The sequence below is a fragment of the Cannabis sativa genome, chromosome 2, assembly GCF_029168945.1.
Source record: "Cannabis sativa cultivar Pink pepper isolate KNU-18-1 chromosome 2, ASM2916894v1, whole genome shotgun sequence".
Classification (NCBI taxonomy): Eukaryota; Viridiplantae; Streptophyta; class Magnoliopsida; order Rosales; family Cannabaceae; genus Cannabis; species Cannabis sativa.
In genome coordinates this window covers 71,446,918-71,469,736 of record NC_083602.1, presented here as the reverse complement: position 1 = coordinate 71,469,736, position 22,819 = coordinate 71,446,918, and positions in this window count along the sequence as shown.

The window sequence follows — 22,819 nt, the reverse complement described above, 5'->3', positions numbered from 1 at the left end:
ACTGGATGAGCACCACCTTAAAACACTAGTGGATTCTACTTCTTGAACCGCACATACAACATCTCCTGATGATTTCCAACATCCTATGGCACTACCAAAGGTTCTGGAGGATTAGGATTGGGATTGGGAGCTGGCTGAGCTTGCTGCTCTCTCAAATCTCTGATCTAATCACCTTGCTGCTAGATGGTCTCTTGCATTGCTGCATACATTTGTTCCTAGTTTTGTGGTAGTGGAGGATTTCCGCCCTCACCACCAGCCCCGAGCCCCAAAAGCTCACGGTTAACCCTACGGGATTGCCTCAGGTGCATAATGTAATACACCTACGACCATAACTTTTAAATATTTAGAATCCTCCAAACCAAAGCCAATGCTAATAAGTATTACCATACGTACATATAAATAGCATCTATTATCTATAACCTACCATACTGTTCTAATAGCTCATACATTTCAAATAAGTAGACAATTCAAGTAATCAACAAATAATCTAATAATCAACTAACAATTAACACTTACTATACCATGAGTCGAACGAGTCTTCACAACCAATGTACATATCCAACAAGTCTTGAGGATCTTTAAACCTTGGTCATTCTGATACCATGTTGTAACGCCCTAAACCGTAAAGGCACCACATGTGTGGTTTTATTAATTAGTTTATAATAACAAACTAATGGTTTAAGAAAATTGTAGTTTAATTAAGACCTTTAGTAAAATTATTTAAAACATAAATTAACTTTTCATTCGAAATACTACTAGATTTGGGGATCCCCTTAAAATAAATTTTTTCATAAAATACTACAAAACAACTTATTACAAATTGCTGTCACATTTTCAAAATACAATAAAAGAAAGATCCTATCCATTGAGAGCAAAAATATGGCGACTAATATGTACGTTGCCGAAAGACCTCTGACTCATGGCTGGTCCAGTTTTCCCTTTCCCTTACCTGCACCATAAAGCACCCGTGAGTCACAAAAAGTCAACAAGAAAAGAAGGTAACAAGCAAACATCACATATAGCATAACATTTAATAACACAAACCTTATATTACCATATATAGCTTAAGCAATTATCCAAAGCATAATCAAATAATAGTGATCAATAATTTGCCTTATAAGAAACACCGACCTTGATACTTTATAAAGTATCCTTACCCCTCGCTATCAACAAGTTTCTTATGTCACTATTATTGCTTAATTAAGCAACTAATAAGTAAGAAACCTATCAGCAATTTCAAAAGAGTAATAACTCATTCTTAACAACGGTAATTACCGTAACCTTAATCATAATTGAGTCAGACGATAATAATCCTATCTTATTTAACATGCTAAGCAGTGCAATTGACTTTTTTAAGATGAAATACAAAATCAAGTGTGTAGACCAACCTAAGTTGAATAACGCTCCATGATCTCGGGTCCTATGTCACAACAATAAAAACTTGGTAAATAACCTAACCAAATTCTAAAATAGGCCCTAAACTCAAAACTGGACAAACCCTAATCAATACTTGCTTAAAAATAGTCTAAACTTCAATAAAACACCTAAAACTAAGTTCTGGAAAAACACCCAAATGGATAACCAGTTTAGAAAACTAGGGTTCCCTTGCTGGTCAACCTGTTGACCGGTTCCACAGTGCCCTGTAGAACGGGTTAACCAGTTTCTACTACAGAAATGAGTAACCCCTGCTTTTTACATCAAAACAAAACCAAAACTCCTCCAAGCCTATTGAAACTAACCATAAAAATTTATAAATATAAAAACAACATACTCAAGCATTCAAAACATATAATTACACTAAAAATGAAATTCCACCATAGCTGAGTGAGATTTGATTTCTTGAACTCAACTCAATTGTATCAAAACCTGTTATCCCAATTTTTGCACTCTGACGTGGCATCACATGATGGTGACACGTGGAATCGACTTCGAGTATCTGCTCGGAGAATACAGTTCGAACAGGATGCCTCATATGCATGCCTGAAGAAAAGCGATCAACAATCCGCGCAGAGTGACCAACACTTAGTGAATTCAGCTTTCGCATCGCGAGTCATCAAAGAAATCCCTATAACTTGGGGATTAGATTGCAGAGATATGGCAAGCTGTCCAAATCCCACAATCAGTGTATTCTGTATTTATCATGCAATTTTTCTGCTTATATCCATTGCAACGAGAAGGGAAATACTTCCTCTCCATGTTTATATCCCTATAAATAGTGATGCATGCTCACTGGGCAAAGGGTCAAAAGATTTTACCTAAAAGGCATCATCTAAGAATTCATAATCAGAGATACCGTTGTAAGAGCTATTAGAAAATGAACCTTTATCCTTGTTCTTGAGTCAATCCAAATAACGAGGATTAGGCTATTACCGAACTGCTCGGGGCTGAACCTCTATAAAATTCTTGTGTCTTTACATTGCTTTACTATATATCAATCGCCATAAATTACTTATCGCTTACTAAACTAGACTCATTGTTGTTGGCTAAAAGCGAGGTCAACATTTTGGTGCTTTCATTGAGAGCAGAATCAAGGATCGCTCTTCATTCAAAATCTAACCACAAGTACGATGGTGGTACAGAATCGTAGGGGCCTGGTTGATCCAGCAAATCCACAGACGGTGGATCCTGCATTGCAGAACCCAAGAAACGCAAGGGTTCCGCCAGCTACTAATCCGGAACAGCCGGCGAACGTGGGTCACGGTGTAACGACTCCTGTAGATGAAATCGCACCTGATGTGCAAGAGACTAGGAATAACAGTTCAGAACCCAACCAGGGCATTCATAACACAGCCGTTCCGCCTGCTACCAACACTCAAACGACCATTGGAGATGATACTGAGATACAAAACCTCCGTGCTGCTCTTGGACTCATGCAGGGTCATACCAATATCCTATATCATGATCAGTAAGAACTCTGCGCTGCGGTAAATCTCGTGTTCGAGGAACAAAGTGTTGGAAATATTTTACCAGGATCTAGATTTACTACCATGTATGTTTCATTAACTGTTAGGTTTTATGCCCTAAATAAAACTCCATTTCAATGTAATCTATTTTATTCAACATCAATAAAGAAACAAAAGTATTTTTCATTCATTTGTGTATGTTTTGGCTCACTTTATCAATTTCTTGTCTAATTGATTTATAAATTCATCTTAAACCCTTTTCACATACTTGATCATGTTTATTGTGCTATCATCACATTGGAAAGTAAACATGACTATGTGAATAAAGTTTCCTAGATTTATCAGACACAGGGTTTTACTGATATGATAATCTACAACAAGAGTTTACTTGTATTTGGAGAAATACTATGTTCTTTCCAGAACATTGGTTAAAGTAAAGCTCAGGTTGGATGCATGGAGTATGCATCGGAAGGGACCGATATTGAACTTTGACTTAGATTTAATTAAACTTACCGTAAAATCTATTCAAGTCAATATTGCCAAGTTGATCCTAGATCAAATGATCTTAATCCTGTTATGATTAGGCTCAATCTTGAAAGGCTATTCGTGTTCCTTTGAATCGTTAGTTAAGCCTACTTTTAGGTCAGGGTGATACATACTTTTTGGGAACACGGTAGTGCAATTGAGTGGGAGCGCTAGCATAAACATGGAATCTATAGCTTCTACCTGGCGAATAGTAAGCAAAGGATGATTTCCTTCGAGCTTGACCAAACGAAAATAAATGGTGGAGATCTCATTTCACATAAGCTGAAATATCATTTATACGGGGTCAAGTGTTTTAAGGATAAAATACATAGTAGGGTGTTACGGTAATTTAATCCCTTTACTGTGTAGATCATTCATATAGAGGATCATTGATCACATTAGGATTATAACAATGGATAACTAATGATGTGTCTATATGGTGGAACATATAGAACATTCTATATACTGAGAGTGCAATTCTAAGTTCTATGCGTGGATTCAACGAAGAATTAATAAGTTAGTGAATTTTAGTGCTAAATTCTTGATCTACTTATTGGAAGCTCAGTTATATAGACCCATGGTCCCCCCACTAGTTGAGATAATATTGCTTGTAAGACTCATGTAATTGGTTTTGATGAATCAATTATAATTCACGAATTAGACTATGTCTATTTGTGAAATTTTCACTAAGTAAGGGCGAAATTGTAAAGAAAGAGTTAACAGGGGCATATTTGTTAATTATGATACTTTGTATGGTTCAATTAATAAATATGATAAATGACAATATTATTTAATAATTATTTATAGTTATTAAATAGTTAGAATTGGCATTTAAATGATTGAATTAGGAAATTGGCATTTTTGAGAAAATCAGATACAAAAGGTGTTAAAATTGCAAAATTACAAAAATCAAGGCCCAGTCCACCTAGCCAGGGCCGGCCATCTATTTTATCTTTTTTAAATGATTTTTTCATTATTTTAATGCCATATAATTCAAATCTAACCCTAGTGGAATGCTATAAATAGATAGTGAAGGCTTCAGGAAAATTACACTTTCTGAATCAGAAAAAACTGAGCCTCCACTCTCTTCTCTAGCCGCCACTCTCTCTCTCTATTCTTCATCTATATTTCGAACCTCTCTTAGTGATTAGAGTAGTGCCCACACACATCAAGCAATACCTCAATCATAGTGAGGAAGATCGTGAAGAAAGATCATCAGCAAAGGAGATTCAGCATCAAGGATTCAGAGAAGAAGATCCAGGTTCAGATCTTGATAATACTCTGCTACAGAAAGGAATCAAGGGTTAGAGATCTGAACGGAAGGAGTCATTATAATTCCGCTGCACCCAATGTAAGATTTCTTAAACTTTATATGTGTTTAATTTATCGTTTTAGAAAGTTTATATTTAGGATGTTAATAAACATACTTGTGAGTAGATCTAAGATCCTGGTAAAATAATATCCAACAACTGGCCTCAAAGCCATGGTAATTGATTTACTTACATGAAATTTGGACTTTAAAACGATTGTTTGTATGTTCTTTGGATGGTATCATGTTGTATTGAGTGTTATTTGATGAATGATTGATGTTTGTGAAATTTTCGTGAAAAATAATTGTGATTTCGATTCTGGAATTATTTTTATTGGATAGTATGGAAAAAATTAAGCAAGTTAGCCTTTTACAGAACTCAATTTGGATTTTATTTGAATTAGTTATGATTTTTTGAAGATTTGACAAAATCAGGGCTGTGCTCATATTTTTCTGCGATCGCAGAACTGTCCGTACAGTTTCGGATTTTTTCCTTTTTTCTTCAATTTTTCATACCTTTTCATGGAATTAACTTCCAAATTTTTGTATGGTTTTGTATATATACTATTACTATTCATCATTCAATTCTAATTATCATTTTGAATTAATTTAATTTTTTTTTTAAATTAATTCAAGATATTAGTGTAATTTGAATTTGAATAGAATTAGTATTTATCCTTTTGCTTAAAAATCTATCTTATTTTTAAATTTGATTATATTTTTTTTAAATTTAAGGTCAGATTTTTTAGATATTTATAATATCTTTTTAAGATATTTATAGGAATGTCAATCTGGGCCATTTTCGCGGGCCGGGCCGACTGTGGCCCGAATTATTCGGGGTCTTATCGGGCTTCTGGCCCGGCCCGGCCCGGCCCGGTACAAATTATTTCGGGTCGAGCCCGGCCCGGCCCGATTTCAAATATTAAAAAAAAAACCTAAATCCCTAAAAAAAATCCCAAATTCTAATTTCTTCTCACTGTTCAGATCTAGACTTCTTCTCTCTCGTTTCCTCTCTCTCTCCGACGACCGGTTCATTGATTTCGTCTCAAGCTCTCCTCTGTTCTCTAACTCTCTTCTCCTTTCATTCACTTGCTTTCGTCTCAAGCTCTCCTCTGTTCTCTAAAGCACCATAACTACTTACGTTACCACGCCGGCTCTGTCATCCACCAGGTTTTTTTTTTTACAAAGATATATATATATATGTATGTATACGCAAATATTGAATGTATATATGGTTATAAACATGTATAGATTACCCATAGTATACAATAGAGGATTCACTTATTCTTTTTAGTTCATTCACTTCTTCACTCTATTAATGTATATATCGGAGAAAATTTATCTTTATCTTTGTAGAGCAACCTCTCAGCATCTGAAGATTTGAAATCATGTATATACTGGATTTTTTTTTCTTAATTTCTTCCTAATTAAAGTGCTTTAATTAGTTGTAATTGGGAAACCCAATACAAAGAAAGGTTAAATCAAATTGATAATGACGATATATATATATAAGTCTGAAATAAAATCTATATAGTATCTTTCATCACATCATAATATGCTCCACTATTAACAGTCATTTTGTATAGTTAGGATTGATGATGATATGTTTCTAGCTAGGATTTACATCTTTGAATGCCTTCAATTCAATATTGGCATTAATGTCTGCTAATAAGGAGAGTTATAGGGCCAAGCAATGTATTTATGTGAATGTAGAGTAGATATATATATAGTGGAAAATTCCATGGTGTTCCTAAGCCTAATGAGTCATTTCAAACGACACCTTCCACCACTACCTACCCATTTTCAATCATAGAATTATTAATGTATATACTGGATTTTTTATCTTATCAGAAAATTTTGTAGAAATAAATAAATTAAACAAATCAATGTAAACAAGATTGAATTGTCAATGATGGTTATAAACATGTATAGATTACCCAATTTCCATGTTGGGATTTTTTTTTTCAAATTGCAATGTATCTGTAACTGTAAACTGGGTTGAGCTTTAGCATTTTATGATATGAACATTTGGGGTTCAATTCAGTATAAGTGTTCAAACATGAATTATTGGCTCCATTTGATTTTGCTCTGTTTTATATTTTTTTATAGGCTTTGGCGTTTTGCAAGTGTTTGAAAAGAATTTGAGTCAAGTGGGAATTTCAATCTCGATTCATCGGAGAGGTATATATATTTTTTTATATAATTACTTTATTATATTACATATAATTTATAGAAGAGTTTGAATATCTTATATATTCATCCATAGTGAAGTAGGTTCTGCGAAATTTATGTGCTGCGGTGATATAAGGATGATAAATTGTGTGTTATCTGATTATTTATAGTTAAAATTGACAGATGGTTAGGTTAATAAAATAGGGAAAATGCTGCCCGATTTTTCGTAGATATGTTTATCATATTTTTAAAGCAATTGCATGGATTAATTGATAGATATGAGAATATGGTGTTAATGTAGGTTAAAATATAATGTCTGGTCAAATCGATTCTAATTTTGAGGATGATGTTGATTTTGTGCCATCAACGACAAATGAAGTACAATCTGTTAGTAATACAGTAGATGAAACTCAGAATCAGAGAAAAAGAACTTCTCGTGCATGGGATCATTTCACACGGGAAAAAATTGATGGAAAAATTAAAGCAGTTTGCAAGTATTGCGAGCGTAAGTTGGTGGGAGAAAGTTCTAGTGGGACTAGGCATTTAAATTCTCACGTGAAAACGTGTCCTGTAAGAAAGGCCCAACTTGCCGCCAATCCTAGTGCAACTGCAAGCCCTTCAGTTTCTTTTAATTTTGATCCTGATTTAGCAAGGATCAAATTGGCTCAAATGATCGTTAAGCACGAATATCCCTTGTCTATGGTTGAGCATAGCGGATTTATAGAATATTCAAGCACTTTATGTCCCATGTTTCAAATGGTGTCAAGGAATATAATTAGGTCAGACATTATGAAAATGTATAAAACCGAGAAAGAAAAGTGCAGGCAAAATTTGGAAAAAAGTAGGAGCAGAATAGCCATAACCAGTGACATGTGGACTGCAAATCATCAGAAGAGGGGATATATGGCTGTAACAGCTCATTTTATTGATGATTCTTGGAACTTACACAGTCAGATATTGAGTTTTAAGTATGTTCCGTGTCCTCACGATGCTCCAGCACTACTTGATGCCCTAAGATCTTGTCTTAATGATTGGAAAATAGAAGACAAGATCAGTACAGTGACTCTCGATAACTGTACTGCCAATGATTCCATGATTGATCTTTTGAAAGGACAATTTGAGCCTGACAGTTTTATTTTGAAGGGAAAGTTGCTACATGTGCGTTGTTGTGCACATATTTTAAATCTAATTGTCAAAGAAGGCTTATCTGTCATTGGTGATAGTGTTGACAAAATTCGAGACAGTGTTGCTTATTGGTCAGGCACACCAAAAAGACATGAAAAATTTGAAGACACTGCTCGTCAACTTGGAGTACCATACACCAAAAAAATATCACTTGATTGTGTAACGAGGTGGAATTCAACTTTTCTAATGCTTAGCACAGCTTTATCCTACAAGACAGTATTTGAACGTGCAAGGCTGCGGGAGTTGCGTTTGAGGTGTGCCCCTTCGGAAATTGATTGGCAAAATGCTCAACAATTGTGTGATAAGTTAGAGTTGTTTCATGAAGTAACCGAATTAATTTCTGGAACAAAGTACCCTACCGCCAATATTTTTTTTCCAAAAATATGTGAAATTAAGATAAACATTCAATCATGGATGTTATCAGAGGTGCCTTTTATTAAGGACATGGCAACTCAAATGATGTCCAAGTTCCAAAAATATTGGCGAGAGATTCACGGGCTTATGTGTGTGGCGGTTGTTTTAGACCCGAGGTACAAGTTCATGTTGCTCGAATATTATTTCCCTGTAATTTATGGAGATGAGCAATATGTAACCGAAATTGCGAAGGTTCGTGAGCTTTGTTGCGAGCTACTAGAGGAGTATGGGTCTAAGTTTCCTCATTTGAGAGAAAGAAGGGTTCAAGAAGAAAATGTATCAACATCGTCTTCAACACGCCGATTGGATGCTCTTTCTAACTTTGACAGATTTGTTAGAGCTTCCTATCGAGTAGAGAATATGAAGTCTGAACTGGATTTATATTTAGATGAGAACTTGATACCTAGGACTGAAGAGTCATTTGATATATGCAACTACTGGAAGGTGACGGGCCTCAAATACCCTTTGTTGAGTATGATTGCCAAGGATGTATTTGCTGTGCCTGTTAGCACTGTTGCTTCGGAATCTACATTCAGCACTGGTGGTAGGCACGTGAGTTCACATCGATCGAGACTTCATCCTTCTACATTAGAAGCATTAGTATGTACACAAAATTGGTTGAAGACTGACAATAAAGGTAGATATTATTTAACAATTGTAAATATATATTTATATACATTTTTTCATTTCTTAATTAGAATTAATATTTATTTTATTTTTTTTAACAGCAACAGTGAATGATGAAGATAATGATGTTGATCCAACAATGGTAATTAGTTAAGTTTTTGTAATTTATCAAATAAATTATTTATTTTTATTATTAATACTTTTTTCTGTTTTTATTTTTTTGCAGGAGCCTTACGTAGTTGATCTTGATGATTAGAAAGTACATTGTTCTTTTTAGTATATGAGTGAGGACATGGATGAGAACAAATTGTAGTGTTTAGTACTTATAGTTGCTAGTTATTATATTCGAGTTTATGGTTGGTGGTTATTATTGATGTATTAAATATTGTTAGGAACAAAAGTACAATCTCAAACTTTCCTCTATTATGCATAATTGAATCCATCATTTATTCATTACAACATAATTCTCTTCATTAAAAATAAATTGACTTACATAATTATTACAATATTGATTTTAAAACGTAATCAAACAACATAATATTTCTCTCATTACCCATGACTCAAAACAAGACAAAACCAAAGAAAAAAGAAATCTCTTTTAATAAGGCATGTCATATTGTAATAGTATAATAGTTATAACTAACCACTTTCTAATAATAATAATAATTTTTAGAACGAAAATAAAAAGAAAAGAGGGCAAATAATAATAATAATCAATGGTGGGTTTTGATGCATTATCTATTTTCTCATCAAATTTTCTCTCTCTAAAATAACATAATAAATAAAAAAAAAGTGTCTATAATGAATTGTCTCAACCACCACCAAAATTAAATACCATCCACTTTACCAAATGAAACAAAACAAAATAATAAACATTCTAAAAAAAAAAAAACGGGTCGGGCCTAACCCGGCTCGATTATCTCGGGCCGGGCTTGACCCGCTAGGCCAAAAGAAGGAGTCGGGCCGGGCCGGGCCAAAGTGATGTCGGGCCGGGCCGGGTTTGTGGCGGGCCGGGCCCGGCCCGGCCCGACTGACATTCCTAGATATTTATAATATCTTTTAAGATATTTTAAAAATATCTCTTAAGATATTTATAAAATCTTTAATATCTTATCTTTTAAGATTTTTTTTAAAAATCTTTTTAGATATTTTGACCTTATTTAAATTTAAAATAAGATATTTATAATCATGTAATTTTAAATAGATATAAGATAAAAGTAGGTTTAATTTTAATTTTTTTTTATTTTTCGAATATTAAAATATTTTTTTTTTATTTTTCTTAATTTAATTATTTATTTATTCGAAATTATTTATTTAAAATTAAATAAATCCTACTTCCAACTATCCACCTAACCTTGTTGCAGGAGTATGTGTTTTAACTTATGTGTAAGTTTTCAAAACCTATTATTACTTGATTGCAAATAGCCATGGTTACCTTTTGCCAGATCTAATGATCTGATGGCTCCCTTGGTCAAGATAATAATTTGTAACAGGTATAATTTACAATCTTCTTTCATCTATGTATGACCTAGCAACATGATAGGACCCATCCAAAGTGTGCCTGTGTGAGCCTATGTGTTTAATTTTATTATAGATGCATATAGGTTAATGTTGCCAAAATAAATTATCATAATTCTTGATAGGATTTATTTAGGTCCATTTAGTTTTTGGGCCTATTCAATTAATAACAGTTGTTCTTATTAAGGTTAAATTCCTCTCTTTTGGTCCTTGTGTGAGAGTTGGGAGCCATAGAAGTGGGTACGACATACTGAACCCAGCACCCCCTCACACAAACTACCCCAATTGTGAATGCCCATTTGCCTGATTTGAATGACTGTACTAGGTTAATTACACTAGTTTAACCTAATTAAAATTGAATTAGCAACATAATTAATTTCATTTATTTTGAAATTAATTTAGAAAATCATAGTTTAAAGAATTTTATATTCTAAGCTAAACTATATGTATTTTCTTGTATTTAATTAAATATAGAATTATAACTATCTAGATTCTTTCTGGAACTTATTTTAAATTTTTCATTAAATATTCCTATTTAAGTTGATATTTAGTTATCCATAACTAACCAACTTAAATCTGAATATCTTTTGAATTTAAAATTTCAAAATGAAGTTGAGGAATTTTAGGAATTGGTTATTAGATTCTTTAGATATTTTTTAAGTTGATATTTTTCAAATATTAACTTAAAATGGAATATCTTAGATATTTTTAGGTTAATATCTTTTTTGAATATTAACTTAAAATATCTACAAAATTAAGTGGTTACAACTTAATTTTGAATTTAATTAAATCTGATTTGAAAGATATTTAAGTTGATTTTTTAGATTCTTTCTAAAACAACTTAGACAAGATATTTTCAAATTTGTTCCATTTAAAATTCAAATTTTTTTTTGAATTTAATTAATAATTGAAAATTAATTAAAGTTGATTTTTTATTTAAATCAATTTTGATTTTTAATTTTTCATTATTATATTATGGAACTTATTCGATATTTATTTGAATTTATTTTTCAAATTTAAATAATAATTGAAAATTAATTAAAGTTGATTTTATTTAAACCAACTTTAGTTTGTAATTTTTCATTATTATAATATCGAATTTAAATGATTATACAAAATACATATATTATTTTTTAAATAATGAGCTTTTAATCAAGAGACATTCAATCTCCATTGTGGGTTTTACACCGCGTTTGTTTTAGTGAGTAATCCTCCCTAATGGAGGAACGTTCATTAGCAATTTCGCACCGTTTAACCTCGCATGATAAGTAGTTTGTAAGTGTTTTGTATGGTATAGATCACCCTAATGGTGGCGACCATACTTGACTTGCAAGTTATGAAACAATGGTGGAAGCTCATAAGATAGAATTGCCTTGACTCTCGCCTAAACGGGACAACGCTGAATTCAAATCTTGATCGAATAAAAGGTTGCTAGAATGTTTATCATTTTAGATGAGCTGACAACTCTATTCAATGAATGATGCTTTGACTCTCGCCTAAACGGGACACTGTATCAGTTTGTTGAAATACCTTGGAAAATAAACTATGTTAGATTTAGTATTTCTATAACATATGTCATTACTTGTTATTTTCTAAATTGTGTATGAATTTATGAGCCAAAACCTTACTTCTGTTTTATTGATGTGTTGTAGTGTCATTATGAATAACCCACCCCCCGATCCTCTCTTAGTTACTATCTTAGCAAAAGAACTCTATAGTGTGAAAATGCATCCTGGTAGTTGCATTAACTCGCACTTGTTGATGATGAATCTGAAGTTCCAAAAGGCAAATCTACTGGGAATTGATTTATCAAGAGAACAATGGGTCCAACTTATCCTCAATAGTCTTCCTCCGGAGTATAATGAATTTGTTATCTCTTACATGATGAACAATTCTAACTCCTCCGACATGGACAAGCTCGAAACAGAATTACGAGCCCATGAACGGAACTTGATTGCAATGGGTCCCCCTGGGTTTGCAATCAATAATCGAAGGAAAAGGACTAGGTATGAAGGATCTAGCAAAACTGCTTCTTCAAGTACAATTATCAGACATAATCTTCTATGTTCGAATTGTAATGGAAAGGGTCATCATGAAGAACGATGTCCCAAGCTTCTAAACAATTCAAACGAAGGTAATGCTTTTGTCTTTGAATCATGTGTTTTAGAGAACGACAAATCCATCTGGATTGTTGATTCTGGGTCTACTAACCATGTATGTTCTTCGCTGCAGTTGCTTGAAACTTGGGAAAATCTGCTTCCAGGAGAGTTACAGCTTAAAGTTGGCAATGGCGAATTAGTATCGGTCAAAGCTAGAGGAAAAGCCCGCATCAAGTTTCAACAAAGATTTTTAATTTTAGAAAATGTTTTATTTATTCCAAACTTTAGTAGAAACTTGATTAGTGTCTCATGTTTGCAAACACAATCTTATATATTGAATTTTTCGAGTACAAATTGTTCCATTTCTCGTAATGGATTTCAAATATGTGTTGCTATAATGGAACAAGGGCTTTATGTTTTAAGACCGAGTACTCAAATCTCACTAAATAGTGAACTTTTCAGTGTAGCTAGACCTAGAAACCTAAAAAGAAAAGAGATTGATAATGATGATCAAACTTATCTATGGCATTTACGTTTAGGTCATATAGGCTTTGATAGACTCAATAGGCTCACCAAAGACGGTCCATTGAAAAATGTCGTCTTAGGTGAACTGCCAGTATGCGAGTCCTGCCTAGAAGGAAAAATGACTAAACGTTCTTTCTCTGCAAAGGGAGAGCGTGCCAAAATCCCTCTAGGGTTAGTGCATTCCGATGTCTGCGGACCTTTGAATGTCAAAGCCCGAGGTGGTTATGAGTATTTTGTCACTTTCATTGACGATTTCTCTAGATATAGTTTTCTTTACCTAATGCAAAAGAAATCTGAAACGTTTGAAAAGTTTCAAGAATTTCATGCTTTGGCCCAAAACCAATTAGGTAAATCATTAAAGATCTTGCGAACTGATAGGGGTGGAGAATATATGGATATGCAGTTCAAAGATCATTTAATTGAACTTGGAATTGAATCCCAATACATTGCCCCAGCAACTCCACAACAAAATGGAGTTGCAGAAAGAAGAAATCGCACTCTTTTGGAAATGGTTAGGTCTATGCTGAGTTATTCAACTCTGTCTACGTCCTTCTGGGGATATGCTATACAGATGGCAAATGACATTCTAAATGTTGTTCCATCTAAAGCAGTCCCTAAGACACCCGTCAAACTTTGGAATGGTCGAACACCTAGTTTACGCCATTACAGAATTTGGGGGTGCCCTGCTCATGTCTTAAGAAAGAAAGAAGGCAAACTTGAATCACGTACCGAAGTATGCATGTTTGTTGGAAATTCTAAAGAGACTAGGGGTGGACTATTTTATAGTCACAAGGATAATAAAGTGTTTGTTTCTACAAATGCTACCTTCCTTGAAGAGAACTATATTAAAGACTACAAACCGAAAAGTAAAGTTGTTCTAGAGGAATTGCTATCAGAAATAAGTCCTTCCAATGTTCCGTCCTCTTCCACTCGTGAAGAAGACGATCCCACTCCCTCAGTTGAAGAAACTGAGAAATCTACTGCTAAAGTTTCTGTTCAGAAGACAACCGTACCTCGTCGTAGTGGGAGGGTTTCAACAAAACCTGCTCGTTATGGCTTGGATGGTGAAATCAATATGGTCGTAGGTGACGGTATTGATGACGATCCATTAACCTATAAACAGGCAATGGCTAGTCCGCAACGGAAACGATGGTCAGCCGGCATGGATTCCATGAAAAAGAACAAAGTCTGGGAATATGTAGACGCACCTGACGACTATCACCCGATAGGATGCAAGTGGGTTTACAAGAAGAAAAGAGGAGCTGGAGGCGAAGTCGAAACTTTTAAAGCTAGACTTGTAGCCAAGGGTTATACCCAAAGAGAAGGCGTGGACTATGAGGAAACTTTTAGTCCTGTTGCCATGCTCAAATCCATCCGAATTCTTCTCTCCATAGCTGTTGCTTTCGATTATGAAATCTGGCAAATGGATGTCAAGACTGCCTTCCTTAATTGGGTACTTGAAGAAACCATCTATATGGAGCAACCAGAAGGTTATGTTCTTCCTGGGCAAGAAAAGAAAGTTTGCAAGTTAAACAAGTCTATCTATGGACTTAAGCAAGCTTCTCGCTCATGGAACAAAAGGTTTGATGAAATCATCAAGACCTACGGCTTTCTTCAGAATGAAGATGAACCTTGTGTTTACCAACTCAAGGAAGACCAAATAGTAGTATTCCTGGTCCTTTATGTTGATGACATTTTGATCATTGGAAACAATATCAAGAAAATGACTCACATTAAGGAATGGCTCAACACTCAATTCGAAATGAAAGATTTGGGTGAAGCAGCCTATGTTCTTGGTATTCAGATTATCAGAAACCGGAAGAACAGATCTCTTGCTCTCTCTCAAACTGCCTACATAGACAAAGTCTTAGAGAGATTCTTCATGAACAATGCCAATGGGGCAAACATGCCCTCTAGATTTGGTATTCGTCTATCTAAGGAACAGTCACCGACTGATCCTCAAGAGATAGAGGACATGGCAAATATTCCCTATGCCTCTGCAGTTGGAAGTCTAATGTATGCAATGTTGTGCACTAGACCTGACATCTGTTATGCTGTTGGAATCGTGAGCAGGTATCAGTCTAATCCAGGACTAGAACATTGGAATGCGCTTAAGTATATTACGAAATACTTAAAGAGTACAAGGAATTTTGTGTTAGTCTACAAGGGTGGTGCTTTAAATCCCATAGGCTACACTGATTCAGATTTCCAGGCAAGTCTTGAAGACAGGAAATCAACATCTGGGATGGTGTTTACTCTTGGGGGTGGAGCGGTGGTTTGGAGAAGTGCTAAACAAACCTCGATATCGGACTCAACTATGGAAGCCGAATACATAGCGACGATCGAAGCCGCTAAAGAACTTGTACGGCTAAGAAAGTTGTTCACCGGCATAGGAGTTGTTCTGGAATGGAAAAGCCTGCGGTACTACTCGTGATAACAATGGAGCAATAACAAACAGTAAAGAACCTCGAAGCCACAAGAGAAGCAAACACATTGAAAGGAAGTATCACATTATCAGAGAATACGTGGCAAGAGGGGATGTACTAGTTGAGAAAGTCGACACAGAGGACAACCTGGCTGATCCATTTACCAAAGTCTTGGCCGTGACAGCCTTTGAAAAGCACCGTCAGAATTTAGGATTAATTGATATGTACTAATTAGTTTTATATTAGTGCAAGTGGGAGTTTGTTAGGTTTTATGCCCTAAATAAAACTCCATTTCAATGTAATCTATTTTATTCAACATCAATAAAGAAACAGAAGTATTTTTCATTCATTTGTGTATGTTTTGGCTCACTTTATCAATTGCTTGTCTAATTGATTTATAAATTCATCTTAAACCCTTTTCACATACTTGATCATGTTTATTGTCCTGTCATCACATTGGAAAGTAAACATGACTATGTGAATAAAGTTTCCTAGATTTATCAGACATAGGGTTTTACTGATATGATAATCTACAACAAGAGTTTACTTGTATTTGGAGAAATACTATGTTCTTTCCAGAACATTGGTTAAAGTAAAGCTCAGGTTGGATGCATGGAGTATGCATCGGAAGGGACCGATATTGAACTTTGACTTAGATTTAATTAAACTTACCGTAAAATCTATTCAAGTCAATATCGCCAAGTTGATCCTAGATCAAATGATCTTAATCCTGTTATGATTAGGCTCAATCTTGAAAGGCTATTCGTGTTCCTTTGAATTGTTAGTTAAGCCTACTTTTAGGTCAGGGTGATACATACTTTTTGGGAACACGGTAGTGCAATTGAGTGGGAGCGCTAGCATAAACATGGAATCTATAGCTTCTACCTGGCGAATAGTAAGCAAAGGATGATTTCCTTCGAGCTTGACCAAACAAAAATAAATGGTGGAGATCTCATTTCACATAAGCTGAAATATCATTTATACGGGGTCAAGTGTTTTAAGGATAAAATACATAGTAGGCTGTTACGGTAATTTAATCCCTTTACTGTGTAGATCATTCATATAGAGGATCATTGATCACATTAGGATTATAACAATAGATAACTAATGATGTGTCTATATGGTGGAACATATAGAACATTCTATATACTGAGAGTGCAATTCTAAGTTCTATGCGTGGATTCAACGAAGAATTAATAAGTTAGTGAATTTTAGTGCTAAATTCTTGATCTACTTATTGGAAGCTCAGTTATATAGACCCATGGTCCCCCCACTAGTTGAGATAATATTGCTTGTAAGACTCATGTAATTGGTTTTGATTAATCAATTATAATTCACGAATTAGACTATGTCTATTTGTGAAATTTTCAATAAGTAAGGGCGAAATTGTAAAGAAAGAGTTAACAGGGGCATATTTGTTAATTATGATACTTTGTATGGTTCAATTAATAAATATGATAAATGACAATATTATTTAATAATTATTTATAGTTATTAAATAGTTAGAATTGGCATTTAAATGATTGAATTAGGAAATTGGCATTTTTGAGAAAATCAGATACAAAAGGTGTTAAAATTGCAAAATTGCAAAAATCAAGGCCCAGTCCACCTAGCCAGGGCCGGCCACCTATTTTATCTTTTTTAAAAGATTTTTTCATTATTTTAATGCCATATAATTCAAATCTAACCCTAGTGGAATGCTATAAATAGATAGTGAAGGCTTCAGGAAAATTACACTTTCTGAATCAGAAAAAACTGAGCCTCCACTCTCTTCTCTAGCCGCCACTCTCTCTCTCTATTCTTCATCTATATTTCGAACCTCTCTTAGTGATTAGAGTAGTGCCCACACACATCAAGCAATACCTCAATCATAGTGAGGAAGATCGTGAAGAAAGATCATCAGCAAAGGAGATTCAGCATCAAGGATTCAGAGAAGAAGATCCAGGTTCAGATCTTGATAATACTCTGCTACAGAAAGGAATCAAGGGTTAGAGATCTGAACGGAAGGAGTCATTATAATTCCGCTGCACCCAATGTAAGGTTTCTTAAACTTTATATGTGTTTAATTTATCGTTTTAGAAAGTTCCTATTTAGGATGTTAATAAACATACTTGTGAGTAGATCTAAGATCTTGGTAAAATAATATCCAACATTAACATCCTAATATGAATTCTAAAACAATGAAATAAACACATATAAAGTTTAGTAAACCTTACAATGGGTGCAGCAGAATATAATGACTACGTCCATTCAGATCTCTAGCCCTTGATTCCATATAGCAGAGCATAATCGAGATCTGAACCTGGATCCCTTTCTCTCCTTCCTTTGATGCTGATTCTCCTTATTGATTGGATTCTACACAATCTTCCACACTATGATTGAGATACCACTTGATGTGTGTGGGCACTCACTCATTCACTCAAGGCTGAACAATATGAAGAAGAAAAGAGAAGGGAAAGTGGCGGCTAAGCTATTTTCTCTGAAGGAATAATATGCATGTCATAGTTTCCTGAAGCCATCACTTTCTATTTATAGAAAGCCATCTAGGTTTAGGTTAGAATTGTATGGCATTAAAATAATGAAAATATAAATGGTAATTACTTGCGTAGTGGCCTCACTTTGCAATTTTGCCATTTTGTCAATTTATCCCATTTTCTCAAAAATGCCAATTTTCCAATTTAGCCATTTAAATACAAATTCTAATTATTTAATAACTAAAAATTAATTATTAAATAATATTTTCATTTAATATATTTATTAATTTAGACATATAAAGTCTCTTAATTAATAAATAAACCTAGAATCTCTTTTCTTTACAATTTCGCCCTTGCTTAGTGAAAATTTATAAAGTAGACATAGTCTAACTTTAGAATTAGAATTGATTAATTAAAATCAATTAACTGAGTCTTACAAGCAGTATGGTCTCAACTAGTATGGGGACCATGGGCCTATATAACCGAGCTTCCAATAAGTCGAACCGAATTTACCAAGTAAATTCCCTAACTTATTAATTCCTTATTGAATCCACACTTAGAACTTAGAATTGCACTCTCAGTCATATAGAACGCTCTATATGTTCCACGATATAGATACGCTATTAGTTATCCATTGTTATAATCCTAATTTGATCAATGACCCTCTAATAGATGATCTGCATTGAATAGGAACTAAATTACTGTTACACCTTCAATGTATTTTATCCTTAAAACACTTAGCTCCGTATAAATGATATTTCAGCGAAGTGAAATGAGATCTCAACCATTTATCTCTGTTATGCCAAGCTCGAAGGATATCATCGTTTCACTTCTAAATTCCTATAGAAGTTATAGACTCCATATTTATGTTAGCACTCCCACTCAATTATACTATCATGTTCCCAAAATGTACGTATCACCCTAACTTTTCAAAAGTAGGCTTAACTAACAAATCAAAGAACATGTATAATACTCTTGAGATCGAACCTAACCATATCAGGATTAAGATCATTTGATCTAGGATCAACAGGCGATATTGAATTGAATAGATATTACGGTAAATTTTAATATATCTAATCAAAGTTCAATATCGGTCCCTTTCGATGTATACTCCATACATCCGATACCGGTAAACTTTGCCATTGCACTGGAAAAGACATAACACTTATCCAAGGTGTAAGAATACCTATCTCTGATTATCATGTCAGTCTAAATCCAGCGAACTGACAAACCAGGGAATAAACTTTTGAACATATAATTAAGATTATATTCCACTTTTCTGACAACACTATAATCATTAACAAATTCATATGTTTTGGACTTAAATAGAATTCATATATTATATGTATATAATCATGAAATAAATCATGTGAACCATGCAACATAAAAATATTATTTCTAATCTTTATCATTAAGTAAATCTTATTATATCGAAATGAGTTTTATTTAGGGCACAAAACCCAACACAAAGACGTATGTTTGCCGAGTGGAGAGACAAAGAGATGGAAGCGTTAAGGGCTCATCATACAGAGATTGAAAATCGTAGTCAGCAAGCTACTGTGCTGATACGAAAAGCCTACCAAACTGTCAGACATCAACCTCCGAGTGTCATCCCCCTAGGTGAGATGGACGAAGATCCAGTGATGAATACTTCCCATACTACAAATGGTCAGCCGCCAAATCCCCGGTCACGAGTTCCGCTTGTGGGCCTAGCGGTAGGCGGGCAGACTTTGTCTAGTAATTCATCAGAAGAGGTCATACGTGATAGTTCCAACCAGGTTAACGGTGTCATTCCACCTATCAACCAAGCAAATCAATCACTAAGACAGCCAGTCACTTCTGTATTTGATAGATTGGGAACGATTCATGACCTAAGGAGCGATCTGAACAGAAGGAGAGGAGTAGACAATCAGATTGTCACGACGATCGTACAGCCCGGAGCCCGTGCTCAAATTCCCGCTAAAAAAGATACTGATGTGATTCAGATCGACCAGAATGCTGAGCAGGTTAGTCCAGTTGTACAGGCACAGCTAGACGAACTAAAAAATATGTTCCAAGGAATGGCTAGACTGAGAAACAATGATCTCGAGCTGGACCGAGCACATGGAACTCCTTTCTCTCCAGAGATCAATCTTTTGGCGTCGCCCCACAAGTTTAAAATGCCAACATGGAAAATGTACAAAGGAAGAGAAGATCCTCTTTCCCACCTCATGTATTTCGAGATGCAAATGGATTTGCAGGGGATACGAAAGGATGTGTGTTGCAGAATCGTTCCTGCTACCCTTTCGAAAGCCGCCCAGCAATGGTATTTCAAGTTGGCCCCTGGAAAGTTCAACTCATGGAAAGCCTTCTCTTCGGAATTCCATGCACAATTCTCCTCCTCTCGCCAACTTCCATTGCATATGGGAGACCTGGTCGAAGTCAAGCAAAGACCAGGCGAACCTCTTCGAGCATACATCTGCAGATTCATGACGGAGGCGACCAAAGTTTCACGGGTAATTGAAGATGGAAAGTTGTCCGCGATACTGGGGGGCATTGAAGTCCTCGTTGAACTTTGGAAGGACATAAGGAAGAACAACCTAGTAGACTCAATGAGTGATTTTCTTGACTGCGCTGAAGGCTTCATCAAGCTCGAAGAAGCCATTCAACGAGCAAAAGGTGAGTAAAAGCATGGCAAGTCCAAAGCTCCTTCTACTGGAACGTCCACCCAAATCCCCAATTACCCAAATAATTCAAGCTCAAATGGTAAACGTTCCAACAACAACAATAGGCAAGGGAATGTGAAAAAAGGAAAGTTCACCAACAAAACCGAGTAAGCTCCGCAGGAGAATCAGGAAAAGTACACTGCATTTACCATCTTGACTGAGGATATAGAAAGTGTTTAAATGACTATTCAGTTCCTGGCCCCATATAAGAAGCCCGGGCCCATGAAGAAAGATGTCAACAAGAGAGACATGACAAAGTTTTGTCAATTCCATGGAGACTACGACCACGACACTAACGAATGCAGCAACCTGAAGCGCGAAATTGAATTCCTGATAAAGAAAAACAACCCACACCTACAGAAGTATGTCAAGGCCGATCAGGGTCAGAGGAACGACAATAACCAAGATTTACTACCGCCATCGGCAGACGGACATCTGCAAGTCATCGTTGGAGGCCGGCATATTGCTGGAGATTCAGGAAAAGCTCGGGAGAGGTATGCCCGAACAGCGTAGCACGAACAAGAGGACGTTATCCTGGCCGTAGAAGAAAGAAAGCCCGAAATTCCACGAGCAGGAGGGCCTACCATAACCTTCAACGATGAAGACGCTGTCAAAATCAGATTTCCACACAACGACTCGCTGGTCGTGGAAGTCCAGATAGCCAATAAAATGGTGGCCAGAACCATGATTGATAATGGAGCCTCTTCCAATATCTTGTTCAAAACTGCTTATGAAAAGATGGGACTACAGCTCAAGGATCTAACCCCATGTCTCCTACCTGTCTATGGTTTCTCCGGTCACGGAGTCGCACCTCTAGGACAAATTCGTCTACCCCTCACTATTGGACAAGCTCCGACAAGCATGACTATCATGGCCCAGTTCCTGGTATTAGATGTTCCTTCAGCTGTTAACGTAATGCTAGGCCGACTGGCCTTGTATGACTTAAAGGCTGTCACATCGATATTCCACTCGTGCCTGAAGTTTGCAACAAAGAATGGGGTAGGGTGTCTGAGAGGAAACCAGCAGACTGCTCGGGAATGTTATAAGCTTGTAGTGGCCAAGGCTAAGAAGGAAGTATCCTCTAGGCAAAGCACATACAAGGGAAAAAACATTTCCAAGTAGGGAACTTCCCAAGGCGGGGATGAAGAAGTGGATCCTCGACTTGGGGACCCAAGCAGTAATGTTGGACCTGTAGAAGAATTAGAAGAGATCGAGATCGATCCAGATATCCTGACCAGAAAGCTAAAGATCGAAAAGGGTTTGTTGCTCGAAGTGAAATAAGCATTAATAAAATTTCTGAGAGCAAACCTAGACGTTTTTGCCTGGTAACATGCGGATATGGTCGGAATTGATCCTTCTATCATTGTACACGTTCTGAATATTGATCTCGATTTCTGGCCAGTACAACAAAAGCGAAGGCTACTGGACAAAGAGCAAGCATTAGCCCTAAAGGAAGAAGTAGAAAAGCTACACAACAACAATTTTATAATTGAAGCTTTCTACCCAGCTTGGGTCGCAAATCCCGTATTGGTGCCCAAGCCGAACAAGAAATGGCGAGTTTGTATTAATTTCATAGACCTCAACAAAGCATGCCCCAAAGACTGTTTTCTACTTCCAAGGATCGATCAACTCGTGGATACAACAACAGGGCATGAAATATTAAGCTTCATGGACGCTTATTCAGGCTACAATCAAATCAAAATTCATCGACCAGACCAAGAACATACAAGTTTCCGAGCAGATATGGGTCTATATTGCTGCAAAGTAATGTCGTTCAGTCTAAAAACGCTGGAGCAACATACCAAAGATTGGTAAACAAAATGTTTAAAGACCAAATCGGGCGAAATATGGAAGTGTATGTGGATGACAAGCTCGTCAAATCCAGGAAGGCTGGGGGGCACATAGATGATCTGGACGAATGTTTCAAGGTCTTTAGA